Genomic DNA, 17,947 nt, shown 5'->3' with positions numbered 1-17,947 from the left:
CCATTGTGGGGCTTTCAGAATCTGGTCACTCCAAAATTTCCGATCACCTGATATCCTGAATGGTCAGACACTGTAATAAATTTTGCCTTTCACTTCTGTTATTTCTTAGCATTTGACATAACTGAATAGCTAAGCAAGTCCCACTTCATGAAAATTTAGGTTTATTTAGGTTATGTAAATTGACACTTGCAAATTGTCACTGTGTATGAATATGAGGTGTGTGTGTTTATGTACATTTGTGAGTGACAGTGGATCTTGTGATGGACGACAGTCCAACCCAGGCCTGTTTAAGCATTTTGCTCCCTCATCCATCACGTTTCTCCACAGCTGCTGGGACGCCAGCCCTGGTGCATTTGCTGCCACAATGTCCCTTCATGTGCACCTCCTGGCACAGAGGGGGAAAATCTGCACCCCTCTTCCTGACTATCCTTTATATTGGTTACCTGGACAGACAAGAGAGCAGAGTCCACCTCTGTCCATTGCACCCTGTATATGTTTTGTAATTTTAATAGTACTGTCTTATATTTGCAGATCTGAACAGCAGTCCTGCTATATATCAAAAAATTTAACTAATTATTTTTGCTACTAACATGTTCAACTGTTCCAAGTTTTCTTTTTTTTTTGGTAAAGTTCAACAAAATAACATTAAACCAGTAAGGTGCCAAGGGAGCATGGTAGTCATTCTGCTGCCACATTGACTCAGCACCCTGTTGTTGTCTGTCTGATCTTCCTTTATGTTTTCCTACACCTATTAAGGCTTCCCCCCCAATCCCAAACACGTGCAAGTTTAGTTGATTGGTGGTTCTAAATTGACGCAAGTGTGAGAGATGGTGCTTGCCTTGTCTCTGATCCTTAAAGTATGGGCACCTTTGTTTGAGGATGTTGTGTTATGTTATGACATTTATTATAAAAAGCAAACTTTTGATGTTGTTTCTGTGCACTCTTCCAATCTCTTTTTATCTATGAAGTTATTGTTTTTCCTTATGTAGTGTTTCTTTTCATAGGAAAATTTTACTGCTCATAGGTTGACCTTTGATGGCTCATGTGACTTAAAAGAGATTCTCATTTATGTTTCATTTAAGAATTAGCATTGTCACAATTGTTTTATTCTAAAATTCCTTAAGAGAAATAGCTTTAGACAAAAAGGACACAGGAGATGGAACTGAGGTAAAAGGAGTCAGAAATTGAGAATTTAGTTTGAAAAAGCATGGAAGATTTTGTGAGATCTCTTTCTAATGCCACAATGGTGGAATGTTGTTTGAATTACTTTCAAGACTTCATATGTTTTACTTATTATTGGACTGATGTCTTTATGCAGGTGACTTACAACAGTTTAGATACGTTTGGTTATATTTCTTTGGTTTTTCCAGTTGGAGCACAGCCAAATGAAGTGACTTGCCCACAGTCACATAGTGTTGTCAGCAGTGGGATTTGAACCCTCAACCTTAGGCCTTGAAGTCCAAAAGTGTTATCTAGGATGCCACACTGCCTCTCTTTGCTTCCAGGATGAGTATGAACTTATTGGAACACAGCAATATAAATTAGAACAACTAATAGTATTATTTTGAAGGAAGGACTACAATTAAAGTGTCGTATTACCACAAGCAACTGTCCATACGTGTTACTATATATTACCAAGCACACAATACCAATACTTTTAAATTGCAAAAAAAAATGTCAAGAATCTGAGCCCATTGCGTGAGTTTTCTGAGATCTCTGCTGAAACTCAAGAGGAGACACTTGTGAGAATACCGGAGCATTTTGTTCTCAGGAGAAAGCATAAGGTAATAGAAAATGTCTCCATTTTATTTCTTTCTGATTTCATTGTTGCCTTGCAGAAACCAAAAAGATATTAAAGAGACCTCTTTTTTGATTTTTCATTGCTATGTGTTACCTTGAAATCTGTTTTATGAGTGAAGAAAATAACTTCTCAACTATTAAAAAGTGTGAAGGTTTTGCTCCTACAGCCCTGCCCTCTAAATCCAATCCACAATTAGCAATGGCATGTGTGTGAAATTGTTGCCTGTTTCAATACCATCTGGTGCTCTCCACAGATCTCAGCTCTGGGAAGTCAGAAATGTGGCTTTCCAAAGCAGCACCAGTTTGCAAACACATTGCTTCTCACCTTAGAGACAGAAGTGTTTTTCTCTGTTCAGCAGTGCAAAAATCTCTCTTAATGAGCATTTAATATGATCCGCGGAAAGGCTGCTGAACTCCCCTCAAAGGGCTTTGGAAACACTGACACATGCTGCTCAAAGCTCTCTGAATTCTCCAGATGCATATGTAGGGGGTCTGTGGGACGCATATTGCAGCTCTGTACTTCACGCTGAAAGGTCTAAGCTGCTCCTTGTGTAGGACTGTTTGTGTAGAATAAAATTTCATTTATCAAGCTGCCAGAACATTGAAGACTTCATGTGAAATCAGTACAACTCATTTGTCATTGTGTCAAAAGCATCATCCATTTTGCAAATTTCACAGAAAATTGTTGTACAAGAAAGCTCTTCAAAGAGCGGTTCTGCCTGCTTCCATAGGACTGCTAGGGGCTACTGCTATAGCTAGCTGGGAGGCCTATTACCATTTTTGGCACCAGAAAATTCATTACAGTGTTGTTCTTTAGTGTCACAGAGGCCCATTATAGAAAAGTATTGAAGTGGCCATTTTGTCAGCGTAAGAAAGTGTCTCTAATCTATGAATAATGGATCTATCATGGAGTTTCAGACGGTGGAATGTAAAATGTAAAGCTTCCTTACAGTTGTTGCATTTAAATGTTAGAACTAGACTATTTTATAAGAGGAGAACATGAATATGGAAGGTACCCTGCCAACTGTAGTCTTGAATATAAACTTACATAATAACACAATATACTGTAGTGTGAAAAGCTGTTCCCATAGTTTATACCATCCAGTATGCATGCAGGCCTCAAGCATCTGAGCACAAAATTCTTTCAGGCTAATATGAGTGTCGAATAGTCTCCGTCATTTTCATACTGTTAAGCATGGCTGTTTTCAGGCTTCCCCTTTGTCAAAACATTGAGGCATGAAACATGGCAATAAATGAAAACATATGTTAGGCTGTCCACTGTATGAGCAACTTTTTTTTACTGTTCAATGTTTTCCATTTTTCATTGTATGAGGAGTTCTTGCAGGTCCCCTTTGGCAGATTACAATTCTACTGCATTTTTATAGAATATGTTGCTGTAGCTACTTCATTACACTTTATTAACGTAAATTTGTTACTGTATTTAACTATTAAATATTGTGTTACAGTGATCCCCCCGCCTATCGTGGAAGTTACGTTCCAGACCCATCAGTGATAGGTGAAAATCCGCGATATAGAAAGACTCTATAAAAAAAACATTTTTTTTTTATAGTTTAAGCCTTAAAATACCCATCCCACATGCTTTAAATACATGTAAACTTATTAAAAACACACTTCGTAAACACATATGATATGTGGATGTCGGGCTAAGGATATGAGTAACATCTCCCTATTATAAAAAATCTTGGCAGGGAGACCAGGGAGACAAGTCGTGATCTTCTCAGAAGACAATTTAACGTCCTGTGACAGACATTTTAACGTCATGCAAGACAAGGTAGTTAGACAGAAGGACAGCTGCTGTTCAGGCTTTTAAATGATCAACGCACAGAGCGACAAGCAGAACACGCATTTTGGCAGAAGCAGCACAAAGCCAGTAGCTGATCTGTCCACTTCTCCTTAGCATGCATTCAGCTCCCCCATTCACAACGCAAGCGGGAGAGACGTGAAGTGGCAGGAGTGTAGCGCGCCTCCAGTGGGTTGAGCGAAGCGAATTAGACCTGATCATCATGGAGAGACACTTTGACGACACACAAGACTAGACATTACATAAGTTTAAAATTAAAATGAAAATAATGCATATGTAATAATTCCCATGAAAATAACAATTTCTTTAAATTGTTTATCTGGTAAACCAAACCCAGGGGTGGGCAAGCGAAGCGAGCAGGGGACAGAGCCCCCTAGTAATAATAATAATAATAATAATAATAATAATAATAATAATAATAATAATAATAATAATAATAATAAATCCGCGATGTAGCGGGGGCGCGATAGCTGAACCATGATATAGCGGAGGATCATTGAAATCTGTTGTAATCCTGATGCATTGATAACTACACAATAGGCTTTATGAAGTTAGATGGATGTGGCAGACCATTTCTGGAGATTCATCCACCAGTGGGACTTTCACTCATCTGTCCATCCATTTACCATTTACATACACTCTATGATTTGCTTTTTCTGTCATTCCCCTGCCAAAATGTTTGTTATTTAATAGGCTACAATCAAAGAAGACCATGAAGTTAGAGTGCAGAAAATGTGAATGTACAAGGTATGTTAAAATGGCTTGACCTTTCAATCACGAGTTTTATTATGGAAGGACACTTGCTTTTGTAAAAAGATACTAATCTTTACCTCTCTCGTTTCCTTGCTTATATTGTACTTAGAAACTATTAGCAGTTATAAATGGTCCAGAGTTGGCTCATCACCTATACCCTATGTTGTTAAGGAAATGCGCTCAGAAAATGAATGCATAAACTATGACTAATCAATGAGGTTTTCATTTATAAACATATAAGTGTATTGCAAAACTGCGCTGCATGCATCATCTGCAAGCACTTTACAGAACATGAAGGAATATGACAAAGTATCAAAGTATAGGAGCAGATGCAGTGGCACAGAGAGTTGATTTAAACAATAAGTGCAACACTCATGAAATGAAAAATAAGAGACTATTGCAATGATACATCTTCTGATGCAAGCTAGGGCATATCATCCGTGATGTTACCTGAGGTCAAAGGGTGTTAGACCCCCTCACTCAGGTGACCCAGCTGAGGTTGATCAATCCTCAGGATGTGCCCTAGCAGCCTTCTCCCATGGATCTGCTCTCTTGAGCCAGAGCCACTTTGAGGCTTTCTCTGCTGCCTCAGTGCTACTATAGATGGCCCCCTCCTCCTCTCACCTATAATGCCTAGTACAGTATAAGCCCTGAAGAGATATTTTCCTGCAAAGCCTCTACATCCTACCTCTATGGGCAACCACCTTGTCTTAAAGCTTTACTTGCTGTAGTCACTGACTAAGCCCTTGTACTTCTCTCTCTTTTGCTCAAAGGCCTCCTTCATTCAGTCTTCCTATGGCACTGTGAGTTCCAGCATAACTACACTCTTTGTAGTTTCTGACACCAGAGCAACATCTGGTCTAAGGGTAGTCTTGGTGATGTGCTCAGCAAGCTTGAGCTGCCGGCCCAAGTCTACTGTCAGCTGCCAGTCCTGTGCTGTGTAGAAAAGTCCTGAGCTAGCCTTAGATGTTCCTCATATTTTCTCTCCAGTTTTAACAAAACTGATGGTCCACTTTAGGGTCTTTATCCGCTGGCAGCTGGTGATAGCACTACCGATGCTTTCCGCTATTGTCTTATGCACTTTACTGTGCCGCCAGTGATATCAGCCTTCTCCCAAAGCCTTTGGGCAACAACGGTGTGGCTCTGACCACCAGAGGTCTGCCCATGAGATCTTCCTTTCACTACTTGCTTCAGTTTAGTCCAGGCTCCTTGCTGTCTCATTCCTACCTCTTTACTGGACCTCTCCTCCTCCACTGCTGCTCTTACCTCATTTAGGACTTGGCAACTCCACTTATTCCCCCAGAGCCTTGTCATAACAGAGAGGTATGACTGATCCAAGCCCCGCTCTTCCTCTGGCTACTGCTCCTATCAGGTCTTGATTAATATCCCTGCCCCAGAAACTTTAGGGTTATTAGACTCTCGGAAATGCAGCACCTCTCTTGTATGAAAAATCTTGAACTCCTCCTCAAAGGATTTGAGGGGGAATCTCATTTTGCAGGTATTCCCATAAATGGCGATTCTGCTCAAGCTCCTTGCTCCTAGCCATCTCCTCAGGTAGCAGCTAACTCTCCTTACTAGGTCTGAAATTATAGATATCGGAAATTCTTAGAGGAGCAAAGGCCACAGGATCCTTGGTAAAATCCCATGCTGGTATATACATGCCTTGAATTTTCAACATTTTTCAGGCACCCATCCAGTACTTCACACGTGCTCTCAATGGATGTTGCATCCTTGAGATTGCTGTCAAAAATCTTCCGTAGATGTTTTACAGGCTTCTCAGAGAAAATGGGATGGGTGTTTCTGAGATGAAAAACCAGAATGTATACACTGCTCTACCTATCTTCAGGACTACCGATCTTGATTCCTCAGGCTTGAAAGACATCTTAGCCCATCGCATCAGTCTTTCTAGCCCTTTCAGGATCCATCTCCCTCTAGGCACGGACTCTGTGGTCGCTATCAAATCATCTGTGAAGGCATGAATTGTTGGTTGGTGAATCCCGGACTTGGACTTTGGGCCTCTACACTCTGGCTCTTATGCTTTCATGAACATATGAATTGCCAGATCAAACAGGATCACTGAGGTGGTACAACCTGTGATGATCCCCACCTCCAATGCCACTTCGATACAACTGACCCTGATGAGAATCTCAAGCTGAAGATGCCATCATAGTCCAGGATGAGGTCAATTACTACAACTGGAACATGGTGCCTCAACAACATCTCCAACACCAGCTTGTGGGGCATTGAGCCATAAGCAGTGACCAGGTCTAACCATAGCAGCACCAGGTCACCTCTGTTCTCCTTGGCTTCCCTAAGGAGCTATGTGACCACTCCCATGTGCTTTAAGCAGCCTGGTTTCCCAGGGATGCCTCCTTTCTACACCGATGTGTCAATATACCCATTCGTGCAAAAGAAGTCCATCAATTGCTTATCCACAATGCTGAAAAATATTTTTCCTTCTATGCTGAGGAATGAGATAATTTTAAATTGGCTGATCTTCTTAGCATCCTCGTCTTTAAGGATCCACAATCCTTCTGCAAACCTCCAGCGCTGTGCTACTTTACCTCTTCTCCAGATGACCTTAAGGATTCTCCAAAGCCAGTGTAGTAGCTTGGGGCAGAGCTTGTACACCTTATATGTTGTCTGGCTTGGTATTGGTGTTGACTTGGACCTTGCTTTCCTTACCACTTCCTGCATTTCCTTCAGGGATGGCTCCCTCAGGTCAAATGCCTTGACAGGCTCAGGTGGTCTTGTCATGGCCCCACACTCTCTTAGGTCTTGATCTATGCTGGAGTCACCAAAGGTGCTGTGAAGATGTTGATCTACTTCTTCCTATGTACACCCTAGGTGTCCACTGTGTTTCTGCCCTAAGAGCTGCCTGGTGAACTCAAACGGGTTGTTAATGAATGACCAGACGGGTGCTAATAAGACAATACAAATAAATGTGCACCATCTGTCATGCCTTTAAAAAAATAAAATAAAATAAAAACACAGCTTTCTGGTTTAAAGAAAATATTTATCCTTTTTTTTCTGTTTCTGCTTTTTTAGTAGTGTTGTGAAGTGCTGGGGTAAAGCCCTACTGCAAATTAATTTTACAATGAAGCATGGACACTGATTATTTGACAGAAATATAAGGATATACAAAGGTGGTGCACATTAAATGCATGTATAACACAAATATTTCCAATGTAATTAAATTATGAATTGACCAAGAATATCCACTATAAGAATGGCGCTATATTGCGCCCGACCCGACACAGAGGCACATGTAAAATAAAACAAATATTTATTTTTCTTCACCTGTGGGGCACATCTTCCCCGTGATCCCCAGAGGCAATACACAGTCCCAAGCACAGCACTCAAAGTACCACAAGCAAAACACTTTCTCTTCCTCCACCTCTCCTCCCTGGCAACCTCGTCTTACTCCTCCCGATTCTGGCCGCTGAGTGGTGGTTGCTGGCTCCCTTTATTGGGTACCCGGAAGTGCTCCAGGTGCTTGATTGCTGACATCTGGCTGCACTTCTGGGTGTGGCAAAACCAATGCCCAAAAGAGGCCAGCTGCTCCTGCTGCAGCACCCACTGGCAGCGCCTGCAGAACCCGACAGGGCTGCACAGAACTCCAACCCCTATGAAGCCCTGGGGGAGTCTGAGGCACCGCTGCAACCCAGGGAGGCTGCCATCTAGCATCCAGGGGGAAATACTGGGTTTCCCACCCTTGCCCCCCTGGTATATATGATGCAGGGATGTCCCGGCCAGGCATGGGCTCCGGCCATCCGTCACACCATCCATTAATATAGCATGTCACCTCCTGGGAAACTTTGCAGAATGATTTAAGGAGCAGATTATTATTCCACACAAATAATCTATGTCAAATAAATTATAATAAATGATTACTTTTACTACTTAAAAAAACATACATAGGTCACCCTATACTGTATATAAATCTGATAAATCACAATAAAGGATACAGTAGACTCTCTGGGTTTAATCAGCAAAACAAGACAAATTTTATGTGTGTGGGGTCCAAAAACAATATCCTAGATTTGGCAATGTAATATCCCATTTTGGATGGCTACCTGCTTGAACAGAGCGGCTAAGCAGGCTGGCTGATGTGTTTTAGAAAATTGTCCCTTCTTCAAAGAAGAGGAAAGCCACTGGGGATGAAAGAATTATACAACCCATACATATTAAGTGAACTACTAATACAGATAAAACCATACATACAAGTATCAATTACTGTGTATAATATAAAAACTCATTGGCCACTTTATTAGGTACTGTATACCTGTTCAAACGCTTGTTAATGCAAATACTTAATCAGCCAATCACATGGCAGCAACTCAATGCATTTAGGCCTGTAGACATTGTCAAGATGACCTTCTGAAGTTCAAACGGAGCATCAGAATGGGGAAGAAAAGGCGATTTAAGTAACTCTGAACATGGCATGGTTGATGGTGCCAGACGGGCTGGTCTGAGTATTTCAGAAACTGCTGCTCTGCTGGAATTTTTACACACAACCGTCTCTAGGGTTTACAGAGAATTGTCTGAAAAAGGGAAAATATCCAGTGAGTTGCAGTTCTCTGGGTGAAAATGCCTGGTTCATGCCAGAGGTCAGAGGAGTATGGCCAGACTGGTTTGAACTGACAGAGTAAATCAAATAGCCACTTGTTAAAACTGAGGTATGCAGAAGAGCATCTCTGAACATACAGAATGTCGAACCTTGAAGCAGATGGGCTACAGCAGCAGGAGACCACACTGGTGCCACTCCTGTCAGCTAGGAACAGTAGGAACAGGCAACTGACACTACGATTTGCACAGGCTCAACAGATTTAGACAATAGAAGATTGGGGAAACGTTGCCCGGTCTGATGAGTCTCAATTTCTGCTGCAATATTCAGATGGTAGGGCCAGAATGTGGTGTCAACAGGGTGAAAGCATTGATCCATTCTACCTTGTATCAACAAGTGGTGGTGCAATAATGATGTGGGGGTTATTTTCTTGGAACACTTTAGTACCAATTGAGCATTGTTATTGTTTAAATGCCACAGCTTACCTGAGTATTGTTACTGATCATGTCCATCCCTTTATGACTGCAGTGTACCCATCTTCTGATTGCTACTTCCAGCAGGATAACACGCCATGTCACAAAGCTCAAATCATCTAAAACTGGTTTCTTGAACATGACAATGAGTTCACTGTACTCAAATGGCCTCCACAGTCACCAGATCTCAATCCAATAGATAGATAGATAGATAGAGCACCTTTGGGATAAGGGGGTAAGGGAGATTCACATCATGGATAGTCATCTGACAAATCTGTAACAATGTATATGTGGTAGCTTAATAATAGAAGAATATATTTGATTACCTTAATTACTGACAACTTCACACCTTCACAAATTTGGAAGAGCTACAGCTGAAGGAAAATAAACTGACATCAGTTAGTTCTGATAAGTACTGAAAATACAACATGAGAGATATGGATGTTCTGAAGTTGCAAAATGTCCGACCTTATAAAGGCACTCAGGGAGTAAAGGGAAATGCAGGGATTGTGTGAAAAAATTAGAATACACAGCAAAAAATTAGGGAAGTTGTTTATGCATTGCAATGTGAGTATCAAAGATAGATGGCCAAGTGAAAGGGATTACTAGAATATTTTGCCCTCACTGGTGCTTTGTAGTTGAGTCTAATGGTGCATGAGGCATCACCAAAACATAAAAGCTTAAAGACTCTTTGAATGCAACAATTGTCAAGTGTTGCCCCGTGTCTTGTGATTACGCAAACATTGTAATATAATTTATATATATAATTTTTGAATAAAAAACACCAATATTATAAGATTCAGCCATTTCATCTCAGCGTTCATTTTCTTCCACAATAATCGTTCATCAAAACCCCGGCGAGTGATTTCTTTTTGAATGACCAAATCAGAATAAACTTTTCCCACCATGTGGTTGGTTTTCTTTGATTTATTTCTGTATTTATGTGAGAACTCACACAAGCGAATAGAAAACATATTCTTACCATGAGAAAAACAGTACCAGGTAAATGCAACAAAAGAATCCTTTTAGATCCCTTTTGTTGTCACAAACGTGTCAGAAACATGGAAGGCATGTTTTCTTATATCCAAACTTTTGCCGCTTCATCAGTATGTTTTTAGGAATTTATGTCCCTGTGGTTTCCCATGACCCATTAGCCTCAGTTATAAAGCGTCATGGAGGGGCCAGGCATTTTTTAAAATTTATAGAAAACACATAACTTTAGACCATAATTTTGTAAGGTAAATGCATATATACTATGTTTGTGAAGAAATAACTAAATGGAAAATCCATCCATCCATCCAGTTATCCAACCTGCTATATCCTAACTACAGCATCATGGGGGTCTGCTGGAGCCAATCCCAGCCAACACAGGGCGCAAGGCAGGAAACAAACCTCGGGCAGGGTGCCAGCCCACCGCAGGGCACACACACACACACACACCAAGCACACACTAGGGACAATTTAGGATCGCCAATGCACCTAACCTGCAATTCTTTGGACTGTGGGAGGAAACTGGAGGATCCGGAGGAAACCCACACAGACATGGGGAGAACATGCAAACTCCACGCAGGGAGGACCCAAACTGGAAAAATACCAAACTTATTTTTTATAATTTATTAGACATAAATTATTTGTGTGGAATTTATTTAAAAATTATAATTTATTAGACACAAATTATTTGTGTGGAATAATAAGCTTCTCCTTAAATTGTTTTGCAAATTATGAATTGTTCTATAAATCACACAAGAATGACCACACCAGACTAACCATCATTCTTGCAAAAAGTACCATATTTTTGAATGGTGGAACTTTTACATTCTTAATATCAAAAAGATTTGATTCAAGGGCATACTCTTTCAGGTGAGTCCACTGGGACTAAGACCACAAGATCACAAGGAAGCGTTGGGATTAAAAAACAAAAAACAGCTTCTGAGTCTGTCCATTCCTTCCTTGACCCAGAGATCCCTAACCTCTAGTTGTCCCTCACTAACTTCCGAATGTCTTCACCCCCAGCTGCTTTTAAAAGCAGAACCACAGCAGAAAGATGCCATCTACTGACCTGAAGTGAAGAAAGACTCACTATTTATCAAAATCTTCACAGAGCTGTTTTCTTTCACCACAATTGAACAAGAGTTTCCACCTGGAATTCCCAACCCTTTTTCTTACCAGTTCCTTTTATACTTTTTGAATGAGCAGCCAGCATAACCAGAGAGAAACTCATGCAAACTCAACATAGACAGAAACTGGGCATGGGATTAAATCCCAAAATGCCGGGTCCATGAGGCAGACATTCTGATTCTTGATCCACTATGTTAAGATGATGCTGTGAGAGAAAGTGAGATCAGAAAATGAATGGAATGATGAATGCATGGATGGATTGATGGATGGATGGATGGATGGATATATACAGCCATGAAACATGAGTGTCTTCTAGAGATCAAATTTAGTGACTGGAGATGAGTTTCTACTGTCTCTAATAGCAGTTGATGCTCCCAGGTGAGAGGACATCCCACCTACAGGTCTGTAATGTCTCATCCACTCCAGTTTGACCCCACCTCCACTGCCCCAGTCAAGATAAAAGAAGACAATGAGAGGAGGGGGTGAGCATTTGCCCAACGAGAGAATATCACTGCTAAGACATGCTGATCCTGAAGACAACTCTCCTTCCCTGTTGTTTATCATTTGGAAATTGTTGTTTTCAGCTGAAACTTCGACTCTTGATGTGCCTCACTGTGCTTTACCTTTGCACAGAATTGTAATTGAAGGTACTTCCTTCAGTCAGTAAGAGCATCATATGTACGGTGCTATTTAAAGTAGTAAACATCCCAATATCTGTATGCAATGGAGAGAGAATGAGCAAGGTTAAAGTTGAAAATGGCTCTGAGGAAGGCACTGTAGTGGGTGCCAGACATTCCAGCATGACTGTATTTGAAACAACATCCCGATTGCAGTCTTCACACAATATACCACAATGAGTGTCTTGAGAATGGGCCATTACCAAATAAACATCTGGCCAACAGTGGTGCTTTGTTCCGAAACAGATATTTAATGAAAAGAAAGGCAGATGGAGGATTACCTAGTAGTCTGGCAGTTATCGCAGAGTATGAAAGCCGTGTTGAAATGGAGCATATCAAATCGGACAACTCGACGGACTTGCTTTGATGAATGTTGACTCCTACCAGGGGTGGTGCTGTGGTGGCACTGCCGCTTTGCAGTTAGGAGACCAGGGTTTGTGTTTCAGGTCCTCCCTGTGTGGAGTTTGCATGACCTCCCCATGTCTGTGTGGGTTTCCCCTGAGTGGTCTGGTTTCCTCCTCACTCATGCGCCAGCCTCTGGGCGTTCCTTACCTCCACTTAGCTAGCGAACAAGAGAGCAGGGTTTTTTTTTTCTATAATTTGCTTGAACATTCTGGTTTATTTTGTGACTTCCCTCATCGTGCTAAGAATTATAGATCGCTCGCAGGAGTGACATATTCTTGCTAATCTGAGACAGGGGCTGGGGGCCAAGGGTAGGGGGAAGCGTGACGTCAGGAGTAGGGAGCTGGGCGGGGCCCTCCTCATTGTCCTGTTTCACTACTATGAGGGTGGAGCCACAGGGGATGGCTACTATCTGATAAAGTGCAAGTGTGTCAATACATAGATAGATAGATAGATAGATAGATAGATAGATAGATAGATAGATAGATAGATAGATAGATAGATAGATAGATAGATAGATAGATAGATAGATAGATAGATAGATAGATAGATAGATAGATACTTTATTAATCCCAAGGGGAAATTCACATACTCCAGCAGCAGCATACTGATACAAAAACAATATTAAATTAAAGAGTAATAAAAATGCAGGTAAATACAGACAATAACTTTGAATAATGTTAACGTTTACCCCCCCGGGTGGAATTGAAGAGTCGCATAATTTGGGGGAGGAACGATCTCCTCAGTCTGTCAGTGGAGCAGGACAGTAACGGCAGTCTGTCTCTGAAGCTGCTCCTCTGTCTGGAGATGACACTGTTTAGTGGATGCAGTGGATTCTCCATAATTGATAGGAGCCTGCTGAGCGCCCATCACTCTGCCACGGATGTCAAACTGTCCAGCTCCATCCCTACAATAGAGCCTGCCTTCCTCACCAGTTTGTCCAGGCGTGAGGCGTCCGTCTTCTTTATGCTGCCTCCCCAGCACACCATTGCGTAGAAGAGGGCGCTCGCCATAACCATCTGATAGAATATCTGCAGCATCTTATTGCAGATGTTGAAGGACGCCAGTCTTCTAAGGAAGTACAGCCGGCTCTGTCCTCTCTTGCACAGAGAATCAATATTGGCAGTCCAGTCCAATTTATCATCTAGCTGCACTCCCAGGTATTTATAAGTCTGTACCCTCTGCACACAGTCTCCTCTGATAATCACGGGGTCCAGGAGGGGCCTGGGTCTCCTAAAATCCACCACCAGCTCCTTGGTTTTGCTGGTGTTCAGGTGTAAGTGGTTTCAGTCGCATCATTTAACAAAGTCCTTGATGAGGTTTCTATACTCCTTCTCCTGCTCACTCCTGATGCAGCCCACGATAGCAGTGTCGTCAGCGAACTTTTGCACATGGCAGGACTCTGTGTTGTATTGGAAGTCCGATGTATATAGGCTGAACAGAACCGGAAAAAGTACAGTTCCCTGTGGCGCTCCTGTGTTGCTGACCACAATGTCATACCTGCAATTCCTGAGATGCACATACTGAGGTCTGATTGTAAGATAGTCCACGATCCATGCTACCAGGTATGAATCTACTCACATCTCTGTCAGCTTGTCCCTAAGGAGCAGAGGTTGGATGGTGTTGAAGGCGCTAGAGAAGTCCAGAAACATAATTCTTACATATGTGTAAACAGACAATCTCTAATACAAAGTACACACGAAGCAGTCGTGATTTCAACAGAAACCATTCAGAATGAGCAACAAGTGAGAAAGAAAATCCAACGTTAGGGTTAGGGTTAGGTCTGTCACATCTTAATGGGTAGACCATTTAATTAAAGATAATGGGACCTGTGTGTCTTGGCATAGATTCATAACACTCTGAAACATAATCCAATTCAAGGTTACTGAGTCTATTCCAGAAACCTGGGGGGCAATGCAGGATTCAGCAGTGGACAGCACACCTTTATAGCACCCACTCATACACAAAAAAAAAGCATCTCACACCATGGCGCCATTTATTTGTTCTTAAAGTGAGGTCTTCATGCCAATCTGCTTTGCTGCTTTATCTACAAGGTGTTCTGGAAACAACTATTTGCCTGTATTGGTAATGGTGGCATATACATAAAGCACTGGCCCGAAGGCAGAAACCAGGCCAGTACAGAGTGCCAGTCCATGACAGGGCACACTCACTCATCCAGTTTCATTGTGTATGCATATATTTGTTATATATTTGTATATATATATAGTAGATTCAGAAAGTATGCAGACCCCTTTACTTTTTTTTTAAATTTATGCCCATTAATCTGCATTTAGTAACCCATAATAACAAAGTGAAAACATGTTTTCAGCTAGGTTTGCAAATTTATTAAGATTTAAAAAACTGAAATCCCTTGTTTATGTAAGGATTCAGCCCCTTTGCTGTGGTACTGCAAATTAGGTGCATCAGGTGCATCCTTGAAATTCATCTTGAGATGTGTCTGGAACTTGATTGGAGTCCATTTTAGGCAAATTCAATTGACTGGACATCCACAGAGTGATTGTGCAAGAAGAAGGCCAGTGAGGAAGCCCACCAAGGTACCTTTGCTAACTCTCAGGGAGTGAAAAGCTACAGTGAATCCATTTGGAGGGACTGTGCAGACAACTGTTGCCAGGGTCTTTTACCAGTTACAGCTTTATGGAAGACCACTGCTGAAAAATGCACATGACGTCTCAGCTACAGTTTGCTATAAGACGCATGGGAGTCTCTGAAGTCAGCCAGAGAAGGTTCTGTGGTCTGGCAAGACCATACTGAATGTTTTGGCCATCAGACTAAATACCACATTTGGACAGAGCTCATTATCACTAAATACACCATCCTCACCATGTAGCATGATGATGGCAGCAACATGCAGTGAGGATGCTTCTCTGCAACAGGACCTAGAAGGCTTATGAGGTAGGAGGGTAAAATGAAGGCAGCACAATACAAGGAAATCCTGGAGGAAACCTGATGCAGTCCGAGTGCTAAGAGATGATTTGTATTTCAGCAGGACAATGACCCCAAGCATAAAGCCAAAGCAGCACATCAATGTTACTGTCCTGGAGTGGCGAAGTCAGAGTCCAGATTTCAATCCTAGTGAGAATGTCTGGCTGAATTTGATAAAGGTTTTTCCCTCACAATCCCCATGAAATCTGACAGAAGTTGAGCAGTTTGCAAAGAAGAATGGGGACAAATGGTAGTGTGAAGATGTGCAAAGCTGTTAGAGAGAAACCTGTGCTGTCATGAAGAGACTCAGTTCTGTCGTGGCTACCAAAGATGTATCTAATACTGACTTGAAGAAGGTGAATACTTATTTTGTGTTTTATATTTGCAATTATATTAGACCACTTTGCAGAGATCTGTTTTCACTTTGACATTAAGGAGTCTTTTTTTCTGTTGATTGGTGTCAAAAAAGACAAATGAAAGCCACTGTGATTCAATGTTGTAACAATAAAATTTGAAAACTTCCAAGGAGATGAATTCTTTATGTAGAACCTGTATATGTCGATCAATTGACAGCAGAAACAAAAAGATTATAAAGTTGGCAGTAGATAGAAAGCAATCTTATCATAAATAAATAAATACTGCTAAAAGGTGAAAATGTTACAATTGCAGTTTGCATCATCATGGTCCTGTAAGAGGCATTAAATCATAGGTAAGTAGAGGATGGGTCTGAAGGACAATAACACTAAAAAACGTTTTTTGTGCACAGATTAGCAGAACTCTGTAACAAACTACTCAGTCATTTAGCACAATTGGTAAACCTGGTATTGGAACATAGATTCTAAGCTATTATTTTCTAAGCTAACAAACATCATGGAGACAATGGTATCCTGTTTGTTTCAACATATCTTTAGCTCTAAGAGTTATTGGTAATTTGTGACGGATGGGTATCAGCAAGAGTGAAAGGGAAGACCTACAGGATGGTAGTGAGACCAGCTATGTTATATGGGTTGGAGACGATGGCACTAACCAGAAAGCAGGAGACAGAGCTGGAGGTAGCTGAGTTAAAGATGCTAAGATTTGCACTGGGTGTGACGAGGATGGATAGGATTAGAAATGAGCACAGCAGAGGGTCAGCTCAAGTTGGACGGTTGGGAGACAAAGTCAGAGAGCCAAGATTGCATTGATTTGGACATGTGCAGAGGAGAGATGCTGAGTATATTGGGAGAAGGATGCTAAGGATAGAGCTGCCAGGGAAGAGGAAAAGAGGAAGGCCTAAGCGAAGGTTTATGGATGTGGTGAGAGAGGACATGCAGGTGATGGTGTAACAGAACAAGATGCAGAGGACAGAAAGATATGAAATAAGATAATCCGCTGTGGCAACCCCTAACGGGAGCAGCCGAAAGAAGAAGAAGCGTATTTTACTTATACCAGTAGGTGCCAACATTAAGCACCACCGTGGGAATCTCTTTTATTGCTCAACAATACAGGAAACCGGGGTGACAAAAGATGTCTGGCCTTTCAAATTATACAAAGAAACAGAGAAAAGAATGGGAACTGCAATACAGGGCTGTGGTCTGATGATTTTAGCACTAAGGAGGTCATCAAACTCTTAGAAAATGATTCTAAACTCACAGAGGATCTTGATCCTAGCATTAGGCTTAACTTCCTTCCAGTGGTCATTGGGGTGGTTTGGCAGCCAGCTGCTTCCTGGCATTTGAGGTATAGAGAGAAGGAGAAGTCAGAGATAATAAACACACAATGAATATGTGTTCAAAAGGACTACATATACTCTAATCTGCATGTTGCTACAATATGTATACGGGTTTTTAAGATGAAACCTGTCATTTTGCTGATGTCTCTCATCACCACGAATAACAGAAAAGAGAAGCAGCAAGACAGGGACTTAAAGAAGAATTACAGTATCTCTGAGAAGAGAAAACATAGAAGTAAGCATCATTGAAAGAAAGAAAGAAAGAAAGAAAGAAAGAAAGAAAGAAAGAAAGAAAGAAAGATTGATTAGCGTTTTTCAAAATTTGTAATGAACTTAGCAAAAAATAATTTCTGTCTGAAAATGAAGCTTTTTTTAAATAATTAGCATACCTAAACCTACTTAATGCAATTCATTGTTATGGAAGGCTGGAGCCTATTCTGGTAGAATCAGGTTCAGATGAAAAACCAACTCTGGACAGGGTGCCAAGTCTGTTGCAGGTCTTAAATGACTAAAAATTCTAACTAAGCCAATAAAATGAAGAACAGAAAAAGATTACTTGCATTGCATAAACAAATAACGGCACATTTTGTCCTTAGAACCTTAAAGACTGGTGAGCTATTGTGCACATTAAAAATAGCCAGTTACTATAAAAGTTATGAAAAGAATGCAGGAAACAGCAGA

The 17,947-nt window shown here is 41.2% G+C and overlaps 1 pseudogene; it reads right to left on the bottom strand.

Moving 5' to 3' along the window:
* Window positions 1–5,093: 5,093 nt before the first annotated feature.
* Window positions 5,094–17,269, bottom strand: LOC114663076 (uncharacterized; annotated as a pseudogene).
* Between the last annotated feature and the right edge of the window lie 678 nt (window positions 17,270–17,947).

The sequence above is a fragment of the Erpetoichthys calabaricus genome, chromosome 12, assembly GCF_900747795.2.
Source record: "Erpetoichthys calabaricus chromosome 12, fErpCal1.3, whole genome shotgun sequence".
NCBI classification, from domain to species: Eukaryota; Metazoa; Chordata; class Cladistia; order Polypteriformes; family Polypteridae; genus Erpetoichthys; species Erpetoichthys calabaricus.
Note: the sequence above shows the minus strand (reverse complement) of the source record. Positions and strands in the feature narration are given on the sequence as shown.